The following is a 22,142-nucleotide window of genomic DNA, read 5'->3' as shown; positions in this document are numbered from 1 at the left end:
GGTATTATTAGCCTTCCTTCTGACATATCATCCCTTTTTGGTATTGTCCCCTTGAGGGGCGTGATTATTTTTCCATGCATTCAGGAGAGGCATTTTTCCTTTCCCATGGTTTTATGCATTTTTCCTAGTTTTGAGGCATATATCAGAAATGTACTCCTATTTTAGGATTGGGCCCTTGAGATGCATAGTGACTACTTCCAGTTTCCTTCTGATATATCATACATTTTTGGGATTGTCCCCTTGAGGGGTGTTATTATTTTTCAATGCAACCTGGAGAGGCATTTTGTCTTTTCCCCGGTTTTATGCATTTTTCCTCGTTTTAAGGCATATATCAGGAATGTAAATGTAACCTGCCCATGTGGTTTGATTATTTAATTAACTCCCATGAGGCATTTACTGGGCTTCAGCCTTCATCAAACTTTACCTCAGGTTCGGCAACCTGCCCATGTGGTTTGGTTATTTAATTAATTCCTCTGAGGCATTTTTACAGGCTTCAGCTTTCATCAAACTTTACCTCAAGTTTGGCAACCTGCCCATGTGGTTTGGTTATTTAATTGATTCCAGTGAGGCATTTACTGGGATTCAGCTTTCATCAAACTTTACCTCAAGTTTGGCAACCTACCCATGTGGTTTGGTTACTTCATTGACTCCAGTGAGGCATTTACTGGGCTTCAGCTTTCATCAACCTCACCTCAAGTTTGGCAACCTGCCCATGTGGTTTGGTTATTTAATTGATTCCAGTGAGGCATTTACTGGGATTCAGCTTTCATCAAACTTTACCTCAAGTTTGGCAACCTACCCATGTGGTTTGGTTACTTCATTGACTCCAGTGAGGCATTTACTGGGCTTCAGCTTTCATCAACCTCACCTCAAGTTTGGCAACCTGCCCCTGTGGTTTGGTTACTTCATTGACTCCAGTGAGGCATTTACTGGGCTTCAGCTTTCATCAACCTCACCTCAAGTTTGGCAACCTTCCCCTGTGGTTTGGTTACTTCATTGACTCCAGTGAGGCATTTACTGGGCTTCAGCTTTCATCAACCTCACCTCAAGTTTGGCAACCTGCCCCTGTGGTTTGGTTACTTCATTGACTCCAGTGAGGCATTTACTGGGATTCAGCTTTCATCAAACTTTACCTCAAGTTTGGCAACCTACCCATGTGGTTTGGTTACTTCATTGACTCCAGTGAGGCATTTACTGGGATTCAGCTTTCATCAACCTCACCTCAAGTTTGGCAACCTGCCCCTGTGGTTTGGTTATTTAATTGATTCCAGTGAGGCATTTACTGGGATTCAGCTTTCATCAAACTTTACCTCAAGTTTGGCAACCTACCCATGTGGTTTGGTTACTTCATTGACTCCAGTGAGGCATTTACTGGGATTCAGCTTTCATCAACCTCACCTCAAGTTTGGCAACCTGCCCATGTGGTTTGGTTATTTAATTGATTCCAGTGAGGCATTTACTGGGATTCAGCTTTCATCAAACTTTACCTCAAGTTTGGCAACCTACCCATGTGGTTTGGTTACTTCATTGACTCCAGTGAGGCATTTACTGGGCTTCAGCTTTCATCAACCTCACCTCAAGTTTGGCAACCTGCCCCTGTGGTTTGGTTACTTCATTGACTCCAGTGAGGCATTTACTGGGCTTCAGCTTTCATCAACCTCACCTCAAGTTTGGCAACCTGCCCCTGTGGTTTGGTTACTTCATTGACTCCAGTGAGGCATTTACTGGGATTCAGCTTTCATCAAACTTTACCTCAAGTTTGGCAACCTACCCATGTGGTTTGGTTACTTCATTGACTCCAGTGAGGCATTTACTGGGATTCAGCTTTCATCAACCTCACCTCAAGTTTGGCAACCTGCCCATGTGGTTTGGTTATTTAATTGATTCCAGTGAGGCATTTACTGGGATTCAGCTTTCATCAAACTTTACCTCAAGTTTGGCAACCTACCCATGTGGTTTGGTTACTTCATTGACTCCAGTGAGGCATTTACTGGGCTTCAGCTTTCATCAACCTCACCTCAAGTTTGGCAACCTGCCCATGTGGTTTGGTTATTTAATTGATTCCAGTGAGGCATTTACTGGGATTCAGCTTTCATCAAACTTTACCTCAAGTTTGGCAACCTATCCATGTGGTTTGGTTACTTCATTGACTCCAGTGAGGCATTTACTGGGCTTCAGCTTTCATCAACCTCACCTCAAGTTTGGCAACCTGCCCCTGTGGTTTGGTTACTTCATTGACTCCAGTGAGGCATTTACTGGGCTTCAGCTTTCATCAACCTCACCTCAAGTTTGGCAACCTGCCCCTGTGGTTTGGTTATTTAATTGATTCCAGTGAGGCATTTACTGGGATTCAGCTTTCATCAAACTTTACCTCAAGTTTGGCAACCTACCCATGTGGTTTGGTTACTTCATTGACTCCAGTGAGGCATTTACTGGGATTCAGCTTTCATCAACCTCACCTCAAGTTTGGCAACCTGCCCATGTGGTTTGGTTATTTAATTGATTCCAGTGAGGCATTTACTGGGATTCAGCTTTCATCAAACTTTACCTCAAGTTTGGCAACCTACCCATGTGGTTTGGTTACTTCATTGACTCCAGTGAGGCATTTACTGGGCTTCAGCTTTCATCAACCTCACCTCAAGTTTGGCAACCTGCCCCTGTGGTTTGGTTACTTCATTGACTCCAGTGAGGCATTTACTGGGCTTCAGCTTTCATCAACCTCACCTCAAGTTTGGCAACCTGCCCCTGTGGTTTGGTTACTTCATTGACTCCAGTGAGGCATTTACTGGGATTCAGCTTTCATCAAACTTTACCTCAAGTTTGGCAACCTACCCATGTGGTTTGGTTACTTCATTGACTCCAGTGAGGCATTTACTGGGATTCAGCTTTCATCAACCTCACCTCAAGTTTGGCAACCTGCCCATGTGGTTTGGTTATTTAATTGATTCCAGTGAGGCATTTACTGGGATTCAGCTTTCATCAAACTTTACCTCAAGTTTGGCAACCTACCCATGTGGTTTGGTTACTTCATTGACTCCAGTGAGGCATTTACTGGGCTTCAGCTTTCATCAACCTCACCTCAAGTTTGGCAACCTACCCCTGTGGTTTGGTTATCTAATGAATTCCATTGAAGCATATGATAACTTCTTTCTTTGGGTATCCAGTAAACCTATACCTTTCTAATTGGTGCCTGCCTTGTCTTACTGTTCTGCTTTATGTGGTGTTTGCCTTTTTGGTTATTTATGCCTTTTCCTCCTTAGAGGTGGATTCCTGGGCTTCGGCTTTCAACAAACTCACCTCAAGTTTGGCAACCTGCCCATGTGGTTTGGTTATTTAATTAATTCCTCTGAGGCATTTTTACAGGCTTCGGCTTTCAACAAACTCACCTCAGGTTCGGCAACCTGCCCATGTGGTTTGGTTACTTCATTGACTCCAGTGAGGCATTTACTGGGCTTCAGCTTTCATCAACCTCACCTCAGGTTCGGCAACCTGCCCATGTGGTTTGGTTATTTAATTATAGCCACTGAGGCATATGATAATTACTTTGTTTGAAGGTTCCAAATGAGGCGTTAGGCTAGTGATACTTACTACTTTGCTTCCTCGGCCTGGCCAGTTTTCCCTGTCTTAATATGTTTTCCTTGCTTGGTATTAAATTCCCTGCTTTTCGCCAAATACTTATGATGCCCGGGTATAAACCGTGCAAATCATGTTCTACCGCCCAATGCTCCGTTCACTAACATTTTAACCCTTGTGAAAGGCCTGTATTAGCTTACCTTAGCACAGAAATCAAAACATGTTGCGTTTACATCCCGCTCTCAAAAGGTGTGCCTTACATAACACAAACCCCAATCTCTACTTGGATCCTGAAATACTCACTTTTCCTGTAGCATTCGCGGCGACGGGGTATTGTCGTCTTTTGCATTGCCTTTTCCGAGGCGTTTGCTGCATGTCGTCTTTTCTTTGCTTCCTTGTCACATTTTGCCACCGTTGTCATTGCCTCTTTTTGAGGCCTTTGGGGCAGTTTACTCTCCTTATTTCGTTTTTTATTCCATTACTTGTGGCATTTTGGCACAAATGCCATGGCCTCTTTTTGGGGCATTGGGGCTGGTTACCGCTGTCATTCTTGCTGGCCCTTCGAGAATTTGTGTTGAGGGCGCCAAGTCTGCATTCCAGGGGCATCTTCCCCTCATCACAGCCCTCACTTTGCATCATTCAGCTGGAGCTCAGGTGACTCGCTTGCAGAGAGAAGCAATTATTTGCAGAGATGCGGTTGAGGTATCGGCCGCTCCAGCTCGGGCCAACAAAAGACCTGGTTTGTGCCCAGGTGTTGCCGCTCCCTCATGAGCCCACAGAGCCGGTGCAGTTCTCTGCACCTGAGGGTGTAGTGGGTCCCTTCATCCGTTCACGCAATCTTGGGAGCAAATACCATGTGTTTGCTCTGCAGTGTCCTGCTTCCAATGCTTCCAATGCTCTGGGCAACCCTCCAGACCATCGTTCTTCACCTGCCAAGCCATTACAGAAGGGGAAAGACCATATGCAAATCAGGCTTGGTCCCACCCCACAAGAGGCAGTCCAACCCGAACTGCTAGGTCACATCCCTTCTGCACGAGACCACAAGCATCCCGAAACATGTTTTGGCGTAACACCAGAGCTGTCCTTTTGAATGAAGGTGATTACTTCCTCTCTTCACCCGTTGCTGTGAGGGAGCTTTTCCAATTTTTTCGCCATGTGTATAGCCGGTGCTCCTTAGCTGCCTTTTCCCTCTTTGGGTGGAAGGACGGATTGGGCAGATGCCGGCCCTCGGCTCCATCTGACTCGTAGGTGATTGCCGGAATTTATTGGGATGTTTGTGCGGCAGACCCGGCCTAACAGGCGCACAGCAGTGGCATGGTTTCTGGCTGTTGTTGCCCCCACAGGTCCCAAAGAGCCATAGCCGATGATGGAGATGAGGCTGGGGATGGAATGGCACCGGCCGAGTTCGCTTGTAGTGGGGGGAGGTATGATGGAGTGACTCTTTGGAGCCAGAGGCCGCCTTGCGCTTTGCCAAAGAGTGGCAGCAGCCCTTGTGCAGGAGCACGCTCTGCCCTGTGATCAAAACACATGCATGTCCATGCCCAGCCGTGTACTGTGCGAGCAATGTGTGAATTTACAGCCCGGTCCAGGCTCAGGGCGAGGTGCAGGTAGTTTCTCCGAGAAGTGTTGGGGCTGGTCCAGGGGCTGCCCTGGCTGCCACCTTCAATCTTCTCTGTGGTGGTGCCGGGGTGGGCTTATTTCCTTTGGTTAGGAGCAGTTCTGTGAGCTGTAAGTGCAGAGCTCCTTCCTACTGTGCTCTGTGTGCGCACACCCCTGGGGAAATGGGGCATTTCCTCACCCGGCTGTTGGCTGTGGCGATATGCGGGCACCCATCTTTGGGGTTAGTGTGGTGGGTGCGCTTCCTCCCTGCCAAATTTAAAATCCCAATTTTGCTGTACTGCAACAATTCACAACTAACTTTTTTACTTAAATCTTTTTCTGGCATCCTCATTGTTAGGAATCCCTGGGTAACCTCAGCGTTTTCCTTCTTCCCTCCTCATTATGATTTGTGTTACGCCTCAAAACCCATGGGTGTGTCAGAGAATCTGCACCGGGCCTTGTGCTGTTATGTTGATAAAATAGTCGCCTTGTCAGCCTATCTGCCTTTGTCGTCTGTAAGCCGGCTGCAGTGAAAAGTGGGTTATGCTTTTTCTGTGTGGTTGCGCAGAAGTCGACAAAGTTAATTATTAATATGTCCCTTATTGAGATTCATGCACCAACCTATGCGCCACACGCGTGTCCTGCTCCGTGTCGTCCTGCTTCCAGAAAACACAGCCTTTTCCTTGGCCCTCCTTGTATGTATGGTTTTGAGTAAATGCCTACAAAATCACAGATTTGGCAAAGACGATGTGCTAGGGCTCATATGTTGGAACAAATGGTGTCGTTGTCAGTTTCTCAGTCCTTGCCGTCTGTATGCCGGCTGCAGTCAAACGTGGGTTAGGATTTCTCTGTGTAGCTGCATAGCTGGCCACAAAGTTAATTGTTAATATGCCCCTTATTAAAATGTGTGCGCAAAACCTGTGCCCAAGTTAGTGTACTGCTCCTTGTGGTCCTACTTCCACAATGCGTGCACCGACAAAGCCAGGGCCGTTGCAACCGCCGAATGACTTTAACCAGTTCTGCCTCAGCGCTTGTTCTGTCCGAGCTGCTGTCTCTGCAATGGGGCCGGATGGGCTAGATGAACTAACATTGGCCAGCTGATGTCGGTCATGTGCCGCTCTATACACCTCCTTTGGGAGGTCAGCAGTATTTTGGAAAAGTTATTCCCCAATTATGGTCATGAAATTTCCTTGCCTCTGCTCTGTGCTGCTTGCTATGGTCCACGAGTTGTTCCTCTTTCTTTTTCACAATGGTTTGCACTCCCTCAAACTTTATCGCTGTAATTACTACCACCTTAAAACTCTTAGACGCATCTTTCCATATCTCTCCTTTCCCAACAGTCTCGCCGCGGTCCAATCAATTGTTATATCAAGACTGGACTACGTTAACCCACTCTACATCGGCATCCACGCTTACCAACTGAATAAACTACAAAGAACACAAAATGCAGCAGCAAAACTGCTACTAGCGCTCGGCCCGAAAGACCACATCTCAGCAGCCCTCAAAACTCTGCACTGGCTTCCGGTGGCCCGAAGGGTGACCTTCAAAACCTTATGCATTTCTCACCGAGCACTGCATAAAACCCGACCTCAATATCTTCAAGACAAGTTAAAACCCTATCAACATCCAAGTACTCTAAGATTTAGCTCAGCAGGCCTCCTAGTCATACCTAAAACAAACTCATTCAGGTTAGGCAGATCATCATTCTCAGCCTTGGCCCCCACGCTGTGGAACGCACTCCCACCCCACATCCGCCTAACTGAAAGGCATGGTCTAGTAAACATTTTTATTGTCCCTACGGGTCGGCCATGTTTTTTTAAGCCTAAGTGGCTCGATTTTAGAAAACTTTCCTATGGACCTTACCCGAGTTTTCGTCCATTGAACGCACGCGAAAACAAGCACCAGGGAGCCGCTATTTTCTGATAATTCTATCTTTTCCCCGATCGCCCTGGCTGACCTGCTTTTGCGGCACTAAATCAATTCCCCCGCCCCTGAGCCTGACATTATCAAAACATTCATATTCCCCGCCTCTCCCGTGACGTTACTGTGCTGCGTAGGCAAACACGCCCAGTCGTCTTCTGCGCGACTCCACACAGAACCCGGAAACCAACACAGATCAACTCACAACACAGCGCGCCACAATTCGGAATATGAAACTGTAATTTAAAATGAAACAGCAACACAGTACTTTTGGTAAAGTACATTTATTTGACATTAAATGTTTAGAGAATATTCAGCAATTGACATATGAACTCCGGAAGCCATTTATTTTCTTTTATCTGTATCCGCAATAACTGTTCCGTTTCATCTTGAGTCACGCGCTGTTCCTTTATGGTACACAGGGTGTTCATTTTCGTAAAAAGAATCACTTTGGAAGCACGGTGAACCGCAAGGCTGTTCCATCAAGTAGGCACTAGGCCAGCGTAAAGGTTGATATGTTGTTTCTAGCCACTAGTAGAGCGTAAGGGCATGTGGGCCCTTGGCGATCGTCCCATAATATGGTGATCGTGCTCCAGTTGTTGACACGAAGCTGCAGGTGTCTGCTGAAGAATCCATCCGCCGGTGTCTCAAACAGGTGGCAGTGGCAGAAAGGGATCAAATACCTGTTATGAAAACAAAAAAATGATAATTAGTCTCGCTAGCCGAACTTCATTAATATTACTCATTTTATTTATTACGGCCGATCAGAAACTATTTGCTTGCAAGGATAGTTCAATGGAGTATGTTCGGCTCTAAAATCAATGCGAAAAGTAACGAAATAAATTGAGGCCAACACACAATGATAAACGACAGTTAGTCTACATGCGTGAGGAATGATATGATATATGATATGGCATTTGTAACGCGCCTATACTCAAGTGTTTCTAGGCGTGACGAGGCAGGTGGGGAACAAGGGCAGACAGACAACGATCCTACTAGGCCAGGTGTCTTTCTGATCGCGCATGGGGAAGGGGTGTACATGGTTAGTTGAATACAAATTAAATAATAGGGCCAGCTGGTGGCAAGTGCAAGGTAAATGCCGGGAGAAGTGGCTGAAGGATACAGAGACAGTCCCGTAGTGCAGGGAAAAGTGGCTGGGCCAAGGACCGAGATCGGTGAGACCAGTGGACCTGCATGCCCATGTGCCCACTACGAACAGTTTTACTTGCTTTTCCTAGCTCTTCATTCATTCATTTATTCATGCATCCATTCATTAAATCTTCATTCCGGTATAAAAGCGTGTAAAGATTTACTTACATTATATTTGAAATTTCCATTGTGTCTCTTCGTAATGCAGTCTGTAAAATGGGCCGTGCTCTTGACAATGATTTTTCGTATACTGACCTAAAACTGAAACTCGGTCTAGTTGCTGAATTTTCTGCCTTATCGTCTCTTACGTTATTGCGCACTCCCTTCAAATGTAGTTCTTTCGGCATGGTCCCTGTCTCAAGGTCAAAAAACAATAGACCCTTATACTTCCAGTGCGACTTGTGGGCCTCATCTGGGCGCTGTCCTTCGCATTCTTTATTTGCAACATCACGTAGTATAGGCATCTGTGAGAACTTGAAGTTTAGAATCCGTCTATGTAGTGCGCCTCAATGTGCAAATGCGAACTGGCTTCTCTCCCAAATGCCACGGACCGCTTGGCTGGCGCGTTCTAAGTGCCCCAATTTTGTCCCCGTTGTCTGCGAGCTTTGTAGCCCAAATTGAGACATTTAATTTTTGGCGGAAGGTCAGGGAAAGTATAAAGTACCACAGGAGTTGAGTTAAAAGTGAGATTTATTGTTTGTTTGTTTGTTTTATTATTTGCAATACGCAAGCCTCCATTCCGTTAACAGTGCGCAGCATTTACATTTACATGAGATGAGACAATATATACATACACATATATGAGGTGAATAAAGAGAATTCAAAGATGACACCCAGCTTGTTCGCCACCCATGATGGTGAAGGTAGGGGTTAGGGTTACAGGTACACTGTCCAATAACATTTATTTACAAAAAGACAATTGTATTGCAATTATTTAAACCGGGATTTGTACTTCACAATCAGCTGTGCTTCGGGTGGGCATGGCACAGTCGCAATGTTCGGTGGCAATGGATCACTGCTCTGCACAGAAACGTCCAAAATTCCATATCTGTGCTTCTCTAACACAGCAACAATAAGGCCTTTCACAAAGTCGAACTGCATTTCATCATAGACTGGTTTGATCACCCATTGCTTACTTCATTTTGAAAACACCTTAGTGTAGCGAGGCATCCTTACTTTACAACTAGTCCTAGATTGTTCACGTCCGACATTGCTGTTATGGGCCAAGACCGCTAGTAGAGTGCGATGTTTCATGCCCCGAAAGCTAAAATGCAAGCGCTTTGGCCTGTACTTTAGGCACATATTGTGGAACACCTCCAAATCTCCTGTGTGACAGAATTCTGTCAGTCCTCTCAAATCTCTTGATAGAGTTTTGTCGAAAACAATCTTCTCAATGGCTTTGTGTGTCAGTGAAGATGGAATCAACCACTTCTTCTTCCGTGCCTCCTCTGGGGACAAAGGGCCATGTTCACATTGGTGGAAATGTTCATTTGCTGTCCAGCGGTGAACGTTGGTACAGTGGTGCATCAGTGACCGCCATTTTTCAAGTAGTATTTCCACTGACCCCTCACAAGTTTTTTAGCTCCACCAAAGATGGTTGGTGATAGAATGTGACCACTGCAAAATACTTTCAAAACCTTTTTTTTTACCTGCAGCCGAGATTTTCTTATTGATTGATTTAGCAAGATGCCATACGTCAAATTGATGTTTAATATGTGGGAACTGCTCTCTCATTGTCTTGGCAATTGAAACGTGTCTATCCGTGGCTATGAGGTCGATGTGCATTCCCCTCGATTGTAGATATTCCACTGATTTTATAAAACCTAGTTTCTCCATGGCCACTGAGGATGTACATTGTGTTACCTGCACGACCACCGAACTCACAATTTTCTTACTATCCATGTCCTGAAAGTGGTAGGTGCAGTACTTGGCAGAAAATCCAGGGCTGTCGCACTGTCCATCGCCGGCTAGCCTGCATCGTTTGCCTTCGAATGTACTTGCTAGAGACAATTGTTCAATTTTCCAAACATCACTAATGGCCGGAAACAGATAATCACGTTGATATGTGTAGTACAGCGCTTTAGAAATGAAATGGAGTCCCACAAACTGAAAGAAAGCCTCTAACTTTCTAAAACTGGAGCCACTAAAAAGTGATGCAGCTGCACACAGTAGATTGCCTGCTGGCAGTTTCCCCAGCATCGGTTGTGCAGACCATGAGAACCTATGATTTAATCTACAGGCGGCATTTATTTTGACGTTACTGCCTTTTATTTGACGAGTCACATTAATCAATGGCTTCCCACATACTTTCCCTCTAATGGAATGCACACATTTCAGCATACTTATAATTTCCATCAAACAACTGTCGAATACAATGTATTTGCTCTCTTTCATTAGACTGTCATCCTGCGTCAACGTTGTTTCGGCCTTTGACGTTGTGGAGATTTCAACACATTGGTAAGTAATATCGCTGATATCAAGTTCTGATGCGTCTATGGATGCTGCGCCTGGTTCATTCTCTGTCATTTCAACATCTATTACTTCGACATTGATGGGAGAACACAACAATGTCGACAGGTTTTTTGGTGGCAAATTTTTGGCAGGTGTAGATTGTGTAAATTGATCTGCAACTACTTCAGAGCTATCTTCAATACATTCAATAACATCTTCTTGTGGTGGTGCAGTCGCACTGTAGCTATGGTCCAATGCAACTTTGCTGTAGTCTCCAAACACAATTAATTCATGTTCTGGCCATTGGAAATGAGCATCTCGAGCCTGAACACGCCTCGCCTCAATTAATAGTTCCTCCATAGTGTACACGGTCTGGCAAGCCACATCTCTCATTCGCTTCACTGTCTGTGTGTGTATAGTTCTGACACCCACGGGTAACTGGAGGAGAGATTGGAAAAGGGATGTTCAGTTTAAACACAAGATGGAGTGTAGTAGAATTGACTGGAAAAAACCATAAAATAGTCCCCAGCACAAACATTTTTTTAAAGTTATGAACTATTTGTAACTAACCTTTTTTTGGTTTTTTTTCTTTGCAACTTTTTTGACTGGACCTTCAACATCTGCACGCTGTAGCTCCGATTCGTTTCCGCATGTCCTCCCTTCCTCTTGCGCTGCAACGACTATATTTTCTGTATCCGCATAGACAGCACGGAATGAGGCTCCATCGTCTCCCTGAAACATAGTACTTTCATTACTATGTATCAAAATATTGTTAGCATAAAACACACGTGAGGACGAACACACAGGTACATCTCAATAGCCAAATACGATTTAAACATTGTGTGCAACAATCAAACGACAAGTATTCGACCAGTGATGATCTATTTCGATGGAACTGTCAGTATCCATACCTCTGGCTCTGCATGGACTGCCATGAATGGTTGTATTGGAGAGGAGGCATCCGCATCTCCCTGAAACACAGTACTTGCATTAGTATGCTTTTCAATACTGGAAACACAACACACACTTGGGGTCGACGGCACAGGTACATATAAAGAGATAACCGCAAATGATGCATTGTCCAAAAGAATCAAGGAAAATCCAAATATGATCACATTTCATCGACTTATTTCCACAATTCCTTTACATCTGCATCATCTAAATGAGATGTTGTGATTGTGGTGGAAGCTCCGTCGTCTCCCTGAAACACAGTACTTGGATTAGTATGGTTTTCAATATTGGAAACATAACACACACTTGGGGTCGAACGCACAGGTACATATAAAGAGATAACCGCGAAAGATGCATTGTCCAAAAGAATCAAGGAAAATCCAAATATGATCACATTTCATCGACTTATTTCAATGATTCCTTTACATCTGCATCATCTAAATGAGATGTTGTGATTGTGGTGGAAGCTTCGTTGTCTCCCTGAAACACAGCACTTGCGTTAATAGGGAAGAAAGTATAGCAAATGGAATCACGTTATATGATCACGCATGATGGAGCTGTCATTATCCATACCTCGTGCTGCTGAAGAATATCTATGGATGTTGCAAATGTAGTGCGCACTTCCGAAAGCTGTTGCGCCGATTCGTATACTTGAATGTCAGGCTCTGCATCAAGTGCAGGGGTTGACGCTCCATCAACTGCCTGAAACATAGTACTTGCATTAGTGAGGATTACAATTGTGAAAACATAACACACACCTGGGGTCGACAGCACAGGTACATATCAACGGCTAACCACGAATTAAACATTGTGTAGAACAATCAAATGACAAGAATTCCAGCTCTGATGATGACGCTCGATGGAGCTGTCAGTATCCATACCTCCTGATGTTGAAAAACATCTAGAAATGTTGTAGATGTGGCGGACGCTTCAGCATCTCCCTGAAAGACAGTACTTGCATTAGTATGGATAACACTAATTATAACTGAAAAGAAAAAAAAATGGACGATAACTAAGGTGTATATCAATTGGAAAGCAGTAACCAAACATTCGGTAAAATAATTACACGATAGAATAAAACTATTACTTGACATGCATAAAACAAGTATGTAGCGGATTAGCCTAGTAAGATTACCTGATACGCGCTAGAAGTGGTTGATAACTGCGACCACGTCAAGGATGTAGAATGTTCTTGCTTCAGATTCAAGGGATAGTCAAGAAGTTGTAAAGGTCAATTAATGATTGATAATGAAATGCCAATTTTAAAAATAGCCATGTAAGCCGACAGAATACTTGAAAAATGCTCAATACAGCACAGTTCCCTGTCCCCATATATATATATACATTGCGTTTGTGGGTTATGAAATCGAAAAATAATATATTGATAAATGTCATTATTCAAAAAACTATACACTCATATCAATATCGAAATTATTACAAGGGATAGAACACCTACAATATCTATTAATCCATTCGGCTACACACTACCGCAAGGCCGAAAGCTAAATCCGGACACTTGACTCACCGGTGGCGGAATGTGGACGAATAGAGTGGGAATAGCGTTTTCGCGCAATTTCCGTGTCGTTCGCCGTTTACTCTTCTTTGTTACCCAAGAAGTTGTGTACATGTCCAAGGAAAAGTGCCGGCTGCAGATGCGGTATCGATCACCCCTCTTGTCCTCTAAGACTTGTTGGACTCTACTTTCCAGCTCATCCAGTGGATATCCGCAATGTCTGACCTATTCTCTTATTCGATCAACAGTTTTGGGGAATACATGCATTGTAGTTCCTTCAGATTTCGCATGGGTCTTCGAAGGGCAACCGCTAATCGAACAGGCAGGCATTGTTGATGAATCTGAAAAGTAAATATCGACATCATTATACAATCTTCAAGAGTAAAGATTTGATACAAAAGTAAATTAATCATAAAATGATCAATGCAAGGTTTGTTTTGGTCGCAGGAACTATACCAGTTCATTATGTGCTGCTTAGTATTTGCATAAGTTGCAGAAATGTATAATTGATGTGACTGAAATCTGAACATGTGACTCGTCCCTTGGATGTTCTGTCTTGCACGAGAAGGAAACATGCTAACATTATTGACTGGACCCCCGAAGGATGCAATTCAATCACAATAGTCACAGATGAAAATAAATAGATCTATTGATAGCATAGCAATGGAAACTCAAATCAATACCAATGAGACCAATGAACATAGCACTATTGTGTACTCTACTCGAAAATAGATAGAAATTTAAAAATCTGCGAAATATGACCAGGATACATGGCCTTACCTTGACCAACAAACAGTTGGATTCAACAAGCAGAGCAGTATGTTGCGGGAGAATAGGTGGATGGCCACAGGTAGCGCACTGAGGGGTATGCTCGAAGCGGTCACAGAAGTTCACGGATAGCACGACGACGAGCAGATTAGCATAGATCTCACTGGTTCCCAGGTAGCACGTTCAAGAGTTGACTTGCCAAGCACAAAGATGTTCTCATGAGACATATCGAGTGGTTTTTAAAGTATTAGAAACTGGGGTGTGTTTGTGAATGAATGATGTATGTATGTCGTGGTATTAGGGGGGCGGCCTGCCTCAGGGGAGGCCTACCTGGAGACACGGGGTCTGAGGAGGCCATGTGACCGATGAAGACGCCATTTTTAATGATTTTAACTTCAGGCCAAGTTTGAAAACTATTGCTGTTACAATGAATGCCATTTTCACACAGAACTATGTCGGGTGGCAGCAACCCAGTGTTCTGCCATTGCTTAATTCACCTTGTCCTCTTTCTGTGGTCTATCATTGATTCATCTTACAATCTGATTTGTATGACATTTGACCTGTTAGCAGTTGATGCATTTCAAAGGATTCGATAGTTAAAAATGGTACCACGTAGACCTGTGTATATTTGTGAATATAGTATTGCCTGAGCGCAAAGTGTGTTATTGTGATTGTGTTTATAACTTGAACCTTATTTATATAAAGACTGTGTTATAACTAACATAGTGTGTGGACATTCCTTTGTGGGTGCTTGGGGACTACACTGTACTTAAGAATCTGCCTGCATCACCCCCTGAGAGTTTAAGCCTTGATTGCTCATCCACAATACCAAATAGAGACTCTTGGCTGGGGTGCTCTGTGCTTTGACTCTGCCATAGCAGCAGTACTGATACCCCCCTCCAGTCCGCTTTACAAAGAAGACGCCATTTTTAATGATTTTAACTTTAGGCCAAGTTTGAAAACTATTGCTGTTACAATTAATGCCATTTTTAGCCCATGTTCTACACTGGCCGATGAAGAGCGAGCAATAACGAAGATTTTGGCTAGGGTAGTGGATGTGATTCTGATGAATAGTGTGGTCGAAAGGGACATGACGGGAAAAATAGTAGATGCAGATCTTGGAGAAGATGTGGGCGAGGACTCATTAATCAAGTCTAGTATGCTTAATACTCCACTCTCAATCTCTGAACCCTCTATATCGCTGCTGGACATGAATCAAAGTAAGGACATGCATGAACAGCCAGGTATTCACCCTCCAATATCTATGTCATGTTAGCTAACAGTCACCCGAAAAGGGTAAGGAAACGAAGAATAAGAAAAAATAAAGCCATGCCCCAATAGATGTAAAAAACAAGCTTCCACGAAAATAGTACATCTTCATTAGCAGCTATTCCTAATGAAATGAATTAAGATTGTGTCACAAGAGAAAATCCTCGAAGAACAACCTAGAAAATCCAAACAGCCTAGGTGCAGGTGTAGGAACTTGCATACATGGCTTCAAATCCCTGGGGAGGGCTCACCATGAAGACAGACACCATACGTGGATCATAAGTGGACTTACCCACACAACCAACAGTGTGACAAGTGATCTAAAACTTTACCACGCTACCCACGCTGTGTGTGTATTGTGGAAAATTAGCCTACTAACCATAGCCCAAACAGAGGAAACCTGATCCTATGGTTCCAGAAAAATGAAGAGCTATCTGTTATGACGCCACAAGATATTGAAACTGTAGAATTACCCACTTTCCATAGTCAATCTAATTGGGTGGTTGAAAGACGTATGTCATTTGTTAAGAAATGTTACGGTATTGTATGCAACTCTATTATGGCCCAATTAATAAGGAGAAATTAAGGAGAAATTAAAGTCCCCTATGTACACCACGGAGGACAAAGTAAGAACCCAACCTGCCTGGGTAGACCAAAAGAGGTTGGGGAATCAAGTACAACCATTTAAATAGGTTCAGCAAACTCAGTCCAATGAGTTCTGGGCACCATTTGTAGATGAACCACTGTATTCACCTCCAGCACAGATTATTTTGTGCCCTATTCCATTATGTAATACGAAGGGAGTTCAATTGTTTACATCACAATTAATAGGCTATGTTACTCTGACCTTGACTGATATATTTCTACTCCAAGAACTTGGCTGACGACGGCCTTCTCAATGGGTGCAAATTGTGAGAATGTCCGAGCAGTTGAAATCAAGAACTTTCTCCATAGGAACTGTAGCACTTTAATTCTTAATGTATATGATCCTCCAGATGGAACGCACATCGAATCTTTGTGAAATGGGTTATAGAGTTACGGTTCACGTGGAAGTTAAAGAACCCTAAGGGATGCAAAATGATAGCTGATGACTTTAACGCCCTATGCATACATTTGCATACATTTGGAAAGTGAAGTTATAACTGATGACCAATGGAGGCAACTATCAGAACATTCTCGAGTATTAATTCAGAAGGGTCTGAGGTGGTCGGAAGCATTGTTTGAATGTAACCTTGTTGCCTAGTAAGAATGAAACAATGCTGGAGGTTGTTACATTGACTAATGGGAGCAGTGTTTCATGTCTGGATTGTATATTTGTAACTGATATGCTACACTGTAGAAAATTACTTGCACCACTTAGTGAACACGCAAAGCTGAAAGTTATGTTTCAAGTGTATGCTCAGAAGATTAGGAAGGTGGGGGGTGGGCGCTGTGGCATGCAAACCAAGATGCCAGCATAGCTTCTGAGCTCCCGTGCGCTGGTGCTCGCAGCGTCGTTCTTGTTCTTCTGTTTGATGCCATGATCTGCTGTGGGGCCGTCTTCCACCTTTCGGAATCCCAACTTTGTCACCCCAGCCACAGTAGGAGTCAGAGAGCGGGCGTGGGGAGAAAATGATGGCTGCAACTGGTCTTGCCGGGTGAAAAGATATCCCTAGGCCGAACGAAGCTCTAATGGGCGGTTTCTGCATTTGGGGCCAGGCTCCCCCCTACTGATAATAGTTGGCAGCCGGTGACTGCTGAACCCACCCTTGGCCATTGTACTTGTGAGCGGGTGCCCCTGAGTGTGGATGATGCAGAGAGGCAACAGAGCTTCTCCAGACTGGCGTTTGGGGGCCCGTGTGTACGGAGAGGTCGCGCATAATCATTTATTGTGGGCCGGGGGGGCGCTGTTGCGTGGCTAGCTAAGATGGCCACTGCCTGAGAAGCTCCGCTCGAGGTTCGAATATCCTATTAAAAATCCTCTTCTGAATATGCCCATTCATTTCTAACTTGGACATCTTGATTTGCCGCTACTCCTGGGGCACTGTCTGCACTAATTCTGTGCCCGATTGGGGGACCAAGTGAGGTAAACTGCCTGGATTCGCAGCAGCGGCCTCATTGGACGTGTCAGAGTGGCGGTGGGGGAGGGGTTGCTCACCCGGTGTCTGGTGGCCTTCCGCTGGCGGCCCCGATCCGATTGCAGACAGCTGCGGGTGCCTCCTCCCTGGCCTGCACGTCAATAAGCTGGGAGCCGGGGGTGACCCATGGTCCGCTCTGCTGATGGTGTTGCGGGTGGTGGGGCCTGGCCCGGACCCGAGCGGGTGATGTCTGCGGCTCTGAGATCCCACCCTGAGCGCTGCAGACGGGGGCAGGGACCCTTCTGCCCTGGGGCGCCCTGTGCTGACCTGGCCTGCAGAGAGCGGTCGGAATCGCGGGCCACGGGGGGCTGACCTGCCATCAATTCTGGACGATCTTGGTACTTGCGCCGTCTCTACTTGACGCCGGAAGCCGGTCGGTTTCACACTAGTCTCCGGCGGTGCTGTGCCTCGCTCAGTGCCAGCGGGTGCCAGCAGGACCGTGGGGCCCTGGGGGCTGCAATTGGCACTTGAAACGGCAGAAACAGACGGATCCTGTACGCAGTGAGTGGATGAGGAACCTCTCCATGGGACGCCGGCACCTTCACCTTCACCTCTGCAAGTTCATTGTAGTAAGAAGAGCGAGGGGGGTTTCGCCTCGTTCCACATGCTGTTAATCCAGACAGAGCCCCGGGACCCCCGCTGCATGCACCCTCCTCTTCAGCCAGCGCCCGTGGCTCCCACTTACATCTGCTTACACCCAATACCTCTGCGCTTCTGCTGCATTGTAGTCCTGGATCTGGGGGAACGAATCCAGTGACTCTCCTACGTGCCTTATCACCGGAGGCCTCCATCGGAAAGCGTTGCTGTGGACCCAGGGACTGGGCCCCTAACTTCACTACAGGAGTGGGGTGTCTGCTCCTCCAGGGCTGATGAGTCGGAAACCACCCCTGGCACCTCACGAGCTGCACCCTTATAGTGCCTACTATGCCCTACATCTCTTCCAAAATATTTTAAGGGAAAGAGGGGAGAAGAAACATTATTGTTTTCTTTTTTTTCTCTTTTTTCTTTCCCTTTCCCTTTATCAATGCACTACGCTTGAGCTGATCACCAGTGCGGGGACCTCTGCCTTCCTCTCCCTGCCAAGCTAACCTGAACTAACAATTGCAGTTCCCATTGACCTTTCATACCAGGACCCACGCTACCCCCGCAGCCACCAACGTCAGACCGAACTTGTACAAGAATACAGTGCGGCGTGGGACCGGGGATTGAGGGGAGGCCTCCACCGCTCCAACTGAAGAGTCTGCTCAGCTAAATCACATACCAGCCTGATTCGGGAGAGTAGAGCTACCAACTTCTACGTCTGTGAGCCCCATCCCAGCGCGGTGCATCGCCTCCCTGACCCTGGCTCACGTGAATACCGCGACTCATCCCCCACTCAACACTCTCAGCATGGTAAACCAAAAAAAGCAACCCAAGATGGACCAATTTGCCCGATCCGACCAGTCTTCATCTCCCCCCCTTCAGGCCAAGAGACCATCCAGATCCATTCTGCTACCCTGAATGAAACACTGTTGGCCTTAAAAAGCAGCAACAGTGATAGTCTTGGTGTTAAAATAGATGCATTGACATGCAAGGTCGATACTTCAGCTATACAAATTGATAAACTATGTGGTCCCATGGCCGAGGTAGAGCAACGAATCGGGGAGGGAGAGGACAACGTCGCCACGCTGCAGCGGAGATGACGGAACTTCAGCAAGCAGTGAAGAAAGTAATGGGCAAAAAAAATTCTTTGGATGGGCGGTCCAAGAGGAACAATATTCGCATACTTGGTGTTCCGGAATCGACAGCCATCGAGAACATGGAGAAGTTCACAGAGTCCCTCCAGATAGATATCCTAGATCATCCTCCAGTAACAGCTATGTTTATGGTTAAGAGGGATCATCGGGCATTGGGACCGAGGCCCCCTCCTGGTGCCCCAGAGCACCCGATTATAAGTAAGATTTTCAATTACCAGGACATTATTCTCTGTGCTGCCAGGCAAAAGGGGGAGCTGCAGTGGAGCCCCTCCATTATTCGCCTGTTCCCCGATTTCAGCCCAGCAGTTCAGGAACAACGAAAAACATTTCAATCCATCAAAAACACCCTTAGGAAGAAAGGTATTAAGTATGCCATGCTCTACCCCGCTAAAATCTGAGTGCAGTGCAACGGATCCATTGGGTCTCATTACGACCCTGGCGGTCCGGAAATAACGGTGGCGGTAAACCCGCCGCCGCCGTTGTTTCCGGACCGCCTGATCCCGACCCCTGCAGGCGGGAGGTGATGTTCCCGCCAGGTCTGACCTGGCGGGTTTAACACCGCCCGCCTGCAGGCGGTCGAGGAAACACCGGCAGCATTACGAGATGCTGCCGGTGTTTCCATGATCCCGATTCCCATTGAGTCCCATAGGACTCAATGGGAATGGGGATTTACACCATTCCGCCTCCGTGATTCCCGGAAAACCGGGGTTGTAATGCCCCGGTAATTCCGGGAATCACGGAGGCGGAATGGTAATACGAGTCCGGCGGTAACCAGGCGGTTTTACTGCCGCACTCGTAATGAGGCCCATTGTCTTTTTCACCTCACCAGAGGCTGCGGAGCACTTTGCCTCGAACCTCCCGGACCCTGGAGGCTCCCCAAGGCGTTAGAGCCCTTAGAGCCTATGCAGCGTGATGACCCCAGCGGTTATGATCAAAATCTGTGACGGTGTACCCCGTCCCTAGAATGGGCTTCAGAGAGAAAGTATTCTGTGGCCTCGACCATTAGGAGCAGGGTGGCCTCCTTTAGCGCTCCAGGTTCCACAGAAACTAACGATTGTTTTATTGAGTTTATGGAACTGGTTGGGTTTGGGGGTGGGGTAAGGGAGCCGGGAGGTTATAGTTTCTGGCGTGGGTGGGACAGGTGTGGAGGGTTACTAGGTTTGGGGTTGCTTTGTTTGTTGTTAACAAGTACACAGACGCTCCAAGGGCCCAGGTCAACGCGCGCAGTCCGTAATGGGCCAACTCACACAACTGCACCGCTGCCTTCGTTCCATGCTAGTACAAACCTGAATATACTCACTGCCACTAAAGTGCCGCAAACACCATGGCTGCACACAAGTAAGGTGATCAGAAGGGGAAAGCATTAGCTGTGATGTCTTGGAACATAAGAATTTTCACTAACGCCAAGAAATCACGTCTAATTACAAATTACTGTAGAACTCATGGGATAAGCATATTATGCTTGCAAGAGATGCATCTTGCAAAAGGGACCACTTTACCTAGGCTTGCAGAATGGGGTGTCCACAGATACGGATCATCTTATACATCGCATTCCAGGGGCGTGGCTATATATAAACATAGTTCCCTACAATACAGGCTGCACAGACAAATTGCAGATGAGGGCAGATTCGTACTGCTAGCAGGGGAACTACTTGGCGCCAAACTCCTTCTGATTAACGTATATATTCCCAATACTGACTCTCCGGAGTTCGTTCACCAATGTGCCAGGCATATACACATGTTCCCCGGGTATGGGATTATATGGTCCAGCGATTTCAACATGACCCTTACGCTTGATGAGGAGAGATCTACTACTTGTCAATCATCCTTACTGGCCACGGCAAAGGCTTGGTCTTCCTTATCCTGGTATCACGATCTGGGCAATGTATGGCGCTCCCAACACCCAGGGGTCAGGGAATATACCTTTTTCTCGGGAGTGCACGGCAGCTCGTCTACGATTGACTATGTAATCGCCTCCCCCTCTATACTCCGAGCCACGACAGAGACAACTATACTCCCCATGCACACTATCTGACCACTCCCCTATTCTCCTCCAATTCATGCCCGTGGAGAGCCCACCATCTCGCCTCCGCTGGAGGTTCAGGGCATCTTCCCTAGAAGATGTGCTTTCAAGTCAGAGATAGGCCAGAACATACAGACCTATTTTACTGCCAATGTTGACTCAGTCCCAGACCAGGGCACAATATGGGAGGCGTTCAAGACATATCTGAGGGGGTGCTGTATCTCTAGAGAGGGAGGGGTGCTTAAAACTATCCATAGATCCATGCGCTTACTAGAAGATAAGATCAGGGATGGAGAAAATAGGCAGGGCTCAGCAGATAGCAACGTAATTCGGCGCATCCTACAATCTCTGAGGGCAGAACTCCATGAAATGGCCATGTGCAAGGAACGATACAAAGGAGATCCAATCGTGGCAATACGATATGGGGAGGGGGATCGCCCAAGCAGATCCCTAACATGGGCTATCAAGAAGGAGCGGCAGCCAACGGGCATAGCTGAAATTGAGCGCCCTGACGGGACCCTGGTTAGGGACTTGCAGGGGATCAATGATGAATTCTGAGCATACTACAGCAGACTATATATGTCGCACCCCGGACACGATGAGTTAACACAGTACCTAGATGAGCTTGCCCTGGGCTGGTTGGATCCGGACCAGGGAGGCTCTCTAAATGACCCTATCACTGAAGAAGAAATCAGGGAAGCCATAAAATCGCTCCCTAATGGGAAAGCACCCAGGCTGGACGGGATAACAGCCGAATTCTATAAGGCATACGAGGAAATGGTACTACCCCACCTCCTGGCTATGTATGAGCACACCTTTTCCAATGGTTCTCTCCCAGAGACTACTAGATCGACCCTTGTGTCTGTGCTCCTTAAGCCGGGGAAAGACCCTCAGCAATTATCCTCTTATAGACCATTGTCCCTCATCAACACCGGCAATAAGATACTAGCCAAAATTCTTACTGCACGTATCCTTCCTCACATGCTGGCTTTAGTTCTGCCGGACCAAGCCGGGTTCATCCCCGGACGCTCTACCCAATATAATCTGCGATGTCTTTTCACTCTCATACATAA

This window comes from Ambystoma mexicanum, chromosome 2q, assembly GCF_040938575.1.
Source record: "Ambystoma mexicanum isolate Mex_15411 chromosome 2q, UKY_AmexF1_1, whole genome shotgun sequence".
Taxonomy (NCBI): domain Eukaryota; kingdom Metazoa; phylum Chordata; class Amphibia; order Caudata; family Ambystomatidae; genus Ambystoma; species Ambystoma mexicanum.
The sequence above is the reverse complement of the archived record's forward strand: the minus strand, read 5'-3'. Positions refer to the sequence as shown.